This window comes from Ascaphus truei, unplaced genomic scaffold (genome assembly GCF_040206685.1).
Source record: "Ascaphus truei isolate aAscTru1 unplaced genomic scaffold, aAscTru1.hap1 HAP1_SCAFFOLD_682, whole genome shotgun sequence".
NCBI lineage: Eukaryota > Metazoa > Chordata > Amphibia > Anura > Ascaphidae > Ascaphus > Ascaphus truei.
This window is the reverse complement of record NW_027457015.1, coordinates 146,366-152,365: the sequence shown is the minus strand read 5'-3', so window position 1 is coordinate 152,365 and position 6,000 is coordinate 146,366. Positions and strand designations below refer to the sequence as shown.

The window sequence follows — 6,000 nt, the reverse complement described above, 5'->3', positions numbered from 1 at the left end:
CCAAGTAAATGGTAAAAGGAGTAACTTCAACATTACTTGGCTTTGTTCTCCACATTGAAGCTTTCCTCCTCTTTAAATCACTAATACTGATGCCATGTGTAACCTGTACTGAGAGTTATATAATCTACTGGCCTAGATGAAACCATATGATGCAAACAGGATCCATCCCACTCCAGATTCATAGAATTGAACCACCTCAACCTTTCATAACAATCACATAGAACTGCAGCTGTGCGCTACTGCACATGTTCTTGTTATGAATGGTAGTAGATGTGGTCCTTGGGTCTTTACTTCATACTGTAGCCACCCTCTACTCATGATGTATTGAATCAACGAAAACTTGCATGGTTCAGATCACAGGAAGGGGTAGAGTAGAGATGAAAATATTCAATGTGAAACCCGTAGCAGCCGGATTGTGTGGAGTCAATAAAACGACAAATACTAAATGGTAAATGAGAAATATACACATTGCTTATCTGTCTCTGTGTAGTAATTTTCCTTCTCTTCAACTGTCCTTCAAATTTTCTCTTTTGCAAGAAAAGGAACACATGGCTTCAATATTCACTTCTGTTCTGCAGTCATCCCTCCTGAAATAAAAGTTAAGCATTGCATTGTTATTATGTTACTACATACAATAAACCTTGCTCCAAACCATTTGATGCAAAGCAAATCCACCTCCCACCCACAGCTGTGCTCCTTCTAGAGCATGCATGTCAAACTCCAGTCCTCGAGGGTCCCAAACAGGCCAGGTTTTCAGTAGGGATATCCTGAAAACCTGGCCTGTTTGCTGCCCTCGAGGACTGGAGTTTGACATCCTTGTTCTTGAGCTTCTACCACGCAAGTCATCCATGTGAGTGACACTGTACTGCAGTCCTGGTCTGCACACAATCTACTGAATCAATGACATCACACTGTAAAGGCAATCTACAAGATGTATTAGTTGTCCACACTTCCGAAATGTTACTTTTATGTCCAAATCACTTATTCCCATGACCTGATATTTGTATTTGTTATTTATAGGATTGTCACAAAGAGTTGATGAGGTCACCAAATGATAGTATGTAGAGAGAAAGAGAGATCTCAGAACAGAGCCCTGATGTATACCCACAGACAGATCAATAGAAGACGAAGACATGTTAGCAACAGAGATGGAGAATGTGTGACAGGAAAGTTATGATGAAAACCAGGATAGAACTGTGTTACGGATACCAAGAGAGAGTTTAGAATATGAAGGAGGAGAGTGATTGAGAGCATCAAACGCAGCAGATAGATCAAGTAGGATTAGTAGGGAAAAGTGACCTTGGGAATTTGCTTTAAGCACAGTCTGTAGAACGAGCTGTACGAAAGGCAGGTTGTAAAGGATCCAGGAGGGCATGTGATTTAAGAATGTTGACATTCTAGCAATTAGGAGACAAACAGCAGGAGGGATATAGGGCGGTAGTTAGTAAGGCACATAGGGTGTAGGTTGTTTCTGAGAAAAGGGTGACCACTACAGGCTTAAAGTAAGAGGGTAAAGAGCCAGAGAATAGGGAGGACTTGAAGATGTGGGTGAGAGTGGGGACTAAGAGATGCAGTAAGGTGTGAGGGGATACGATCTAGAGGGCATGTGGTAGAGGGAGAAGAGAAGATGATTAGCTTCCAGCTCTGTAAGAGAAGAAAAGGAGTCAAATGCAGAAGGAGAATTAGGTAGAAGGAGAGAAGGGGGAAGGGACAGAAGGAATCTCCTTGTGGGTGGCATCCACCTTGCCTCTGAAGTAGTCAAATGCTTGAGGAGAAGTGAAGGAAGGATGGCAAGTGTGAGAAGAAGGTTAGTGGAGGGAGTCAAATACAGGGGAAAAAAAGACAGCGTAAATTAAATTTGTGTGTTGATGAATGTGGAAAAAAAAGTAGTGTGGTTTGGCCCCAGAGAGCAGCTTTATACAGGACTGGAGACATTTTTACTGTAGAAAAATCAAACATCAAGTGTGAGATTTCCTTCATAGGCATTAAGAACAGTGAGTGGAAGTGTGATGAACATGTTTGGGAATTTAGCCAAGGGTGTGGGCTAGAGGGACAAGTGTGTCAGAGCCTAGAGGGGGCATATAGATAGGAGGATAGCATTGTAAGAGTTAATAAGATTGTTAGTTTAAGCGGAAAGAGAGAGAGAGCAGAGAGGTTAGAGTAGATGTCAGAGGAGAGTTTAATTAAGCAGAGGCAAATCAGTGGGACAGGTAAGATGGGGTGAGGGGAATGACTGATTGTGAATGATGAGAGCAGAAGAGGTCATGTACAACTAGAGCCTTGTTAGTCAGAGAACGGACATTCCAGATGGCATAGGAGAAGGGAAGAGAAAAGTAAGGAAAGGAATGTGGATTACATTAGATAGGTTAACACTCTTAGCAGGGAGGCAGAGGCAGGGAGGCCCGATGTGTATATGAGCAGGTTCAAGATTATAAGAGATATCCCACACATCAGCAAACATAGAAGGAGACACAGAGATAGGTGTAGAGAGAGACAGAGATAGCTCTATGTAGAGAGAGAGGGACGTAGAGAGAATGAGACAGATAGGCGCAGAGAGAGGGGGCGCAGAGAGAGGAGGCGCCAAAAGAGGGGGCGCAGAGAGAGGGGGCACAGAGAATAGGATATTAAAGAGTGCTTTTCATTGAGCAGTGCAGAAATAGCTGCAATAGAGGTCTGTACAAATGGTGCAGTGTGTAGACACATGCAAAGGTAGGGGAAGGAAAGAGGAGAACATGTGGATAAAAGCAGGAGTGTGGAAGTTAGAGAAATTAGAAAAGTTTAACAGAGGAGTGAGGAAACAGCAAGCAGAAAGAACAAGAGAGAGGTTACATTGGGATGACGTTCTGTGGTAAAGAGAAAATGCTAGGAGAGAGCTTTCAAATATTAGAGGACATGAATTGAGGCAGCAAATGTATAAATCAAAACCTGAGGGGGAGGTATAGCACGAAAGCTTGCACAGCAGATTATAGTCTTAATGTTGCGTGTACCTGTCAGGGTATTCAAGAAGTTAAATTCTCACAAGTGCAGAGTTCATGATGAAATGCTGAATCTAGTCCCCCTCCAATTTAATTTTAATATAACTTTTCCATTCTTCATTACTGCAAAAAGCAAACAAAACAAAACCACATTGCATTACTATTTTCAAAATGGATTGAATGGCATATTCAACAGTGACTGTGTGATGCCAATATTCCCCACTCACTCGTAGTGAAGCACATATTGTACTAGTGTTGAAAGTAGGCCGGTAGAGTCAGGTACGCAGTACTGATAAAACAATAAGTGCCCGTCGTAAGTACCAGCTCCGCAACAGTGCGGGCATCACATTAGTGACGTGGATGAACATATATGGATAAGCCCATATTAAGGCATCACGTGACCAGAGCCGTCACTGACTGGGTATACGTAAAGACGCAGGGAGATGCAAGGAAAGGGAGGGAGAGAGACAGGGAGAAGATGTGAAACGGAGGAAGGCACGGATGGAGGGAGTTCTTCCGAGCTTCTGCGGGCCTCTCTCTTTCACTGGTGCATGCCGGGAGCTGGTCCCAACATCCACAAAGTGTGTGTGTATTATTGGTTGTATTTTATGGGGGTAGGAGGGTAGTGTGTATATTGTGTGTGTGGGAGTATTATATTGTGTGTAGAGGTGCAGAGGAGAGTACTAGATTGTGTATCTTGTGTAAGGGTGTTGTGTATATTGTGTTTGGAGCTATAATATTATTGGGGAGATTAGTATTGAGGAGGTATTATAGTGTGTATTGTGGGGAGTATTAGTGTGTGTATTGTTTGTGGGTGACAGATGCTGGGGGTATGCAGCAATCCCTGCACTGAGGTCCGAGGCGGCTCTGCATCGCTCGCACGCACTGTGGACGACCAAGCATGTGCCCATGATAATCATGGCCTTAGAGGGATGAGTGTGTCAGAGCCTAGAAGGGGTATATATATAATGGAGGAGGGAGGAGGAAGGAGGAGGAGGAGGAGATGATAGCATTGTAAAAGTTAACAAGATAGTTAGTTTAAGCAGAAAGTGAGGAGAGGTTAGAGATAAGGGTAGATGTCAGAGGAGAGAGTTCAATTAAGCTGAGGTATCGAGTAGGACAGGGGTGAGGGGAATGAGAGGTGGTGGATGATGAGAGCAGAAGAGGTCATGTACAAATAGACCTTGTTAGTCAGAGAGCAGTCATTCCAGAGGGCACGTGAGAAGTGAAGAGTAAAGTGAGACATGGAATGTGGATTACATTAGATGGGTTAATACGCTTAGCAGGGAGGTGGAGAGAGAGAGGCAAGAGGCAGAGAGTGGTGCAGGGGTTGAGGAAGAGATGTTGCATGTACCTTATCAGAACATTAAAGAACATCAATTCACACTGGTGCAGAGTTGATGATGAATCCAGTTCACCTCCAATTCAATTTTAACAGAAATGTTTCATTCTTCATTACTGAAAAAAAAGAAAAGTAAAAAACATTTCATTACTATTTTCAAAATGGATTGAATTCCCCCAACAATGACTATGTGTTACCAATATATCCCTCTCAGTCCCACTGCAGCATATACTGTACCAGTGTGAAAGTAGGAAGGTAGGAAGGTACACAGTACCGGTAAAACAATACGTGCCGGTACTATGCACCATATGAATTATAAGGGGATGTAAATCTCCCAGTCTCTCTCCATATCCGCAACAGAGCGGGCTCCGGTCAGTGGCATGGATGCCCATATATGGGTATGCTCATATTTGGGCATCCCATGTCACTGACCGGAGCCGGCTCTGAGTATAGGGATATATGCGGAGACGCAGAGGTGCAAGGAAATGGGAGGAGGCACGGTGAGAAACAGGGAGAGACCACAGGAAGATAGAGGGCAACAACTTCCACAAGGTACTTGTATGGGTATAATTGTTTGTATTTTGTGCAGAGGGGGTAATTTCAGATAAAATACAATTCTCCACCCTCTACGAAACAATTCCACTTTGTTCAGTAAGCCAGAAAGTCTTGGTCCCATGTGGACTGAATTGAATGCAAATAAGGTCCTTAATACACAAGTAAAGAATAAAATTACTTATTCTCTACTGTAAGAAGTGCCACATTGCCCACTATTTGGGTCCTGTGCCCAGATTGTGACCATGCATGGCAGAGGTGAGATTCCCCCAACTCCAATTTGCTACACTCTCCAAGAGAGATAATTGTGATCAGAGGTGGAACTAGGGGAGGGTGTGAGCAGGGTCACTGCCCAGGGAGTAACCTGACTGGGGGCACGGAAATCTCATTTAGTGCATATGTTGCGGCACTGCATTGATTGACCGGTCAATCTGCACTGCTGCCTGTCACAGTGACATCCTGATCGGGCACTGTGATCAGCTATAGCACTGACCCAGGTGAGATAGTTCAGCACTTTACAAGGAGGGAACAGATGTTGTGGGTGACAGATGCTGGAGGTAGGCCAAGACTGTTGGCCAGAGTAACGTGGAGACTTACTGCACTCTGCATGCCCATCCTCTCCCTGACATCAGGGGAAGGAAGTGGCCCTGGGGTGTGTGTAGGTATGCCAGATGTCAGTGTATGCATAAGTAAGTATGCCTGTGTAGTGGGAGGTGTAGGGGCGTTAAGCTGGAGGACTTAAAACAGGCACAAAAGCACATAGATACCTCTGATTATACCGCACCAAATGCTGATAATATCATGCTGTAGCTGCACTTTACAGAAGATGATGCAGATGTCATCATTGGTTGGTGGGTTCATTAAATCAATCCATCATATCATAACCACACTGTGCATATGATGTACTGAATCAGTAACACCAGGAAGACATCTCCATGTTAGGAGTAGAGTTGAAGTTAACAGAATATGTCCAGCACTGTGGTGTGTAGCCCATAAATAATAATTGTGCACATTACCAGAACAACATACTGTCAACTGCAAGATCATTTTGCTGCTTGTAGCGTATGCTCATCCTGTACAGTGTTGTAGTAGATCCGTCTCTTCAGTGTTCACTGCAACAAAAGTAAGACA

The 6,000-nt window shown here is 43.8% G+C and overlaps 1 long non-coding RNA gene across 1 annotated transcript; it reads right to left on the bottom strand.

Annotated features, from left to right (window-relative positions):
- Positions 1 to 267: 267 nt before the first annotated feature.
- Positions 268 to 5,958, bottom strand: LOC142485950 (uncharacterized). Its single transcript, XR_012798741.1, has 4 exons — positions 5,886 to 5,958; positions 4,330 to 4,433; positions 2,988 to 3,098; positions 268 to 587 (listed from the first exon to the last, which is right to left on the bottom strand). It is a non-coding gene; the product is annotated as an uncharacterized LOC142485950 (long non-coding RNA).
- Positions 5,959 to 6,000: the final 42 nt, after the last annotated feature.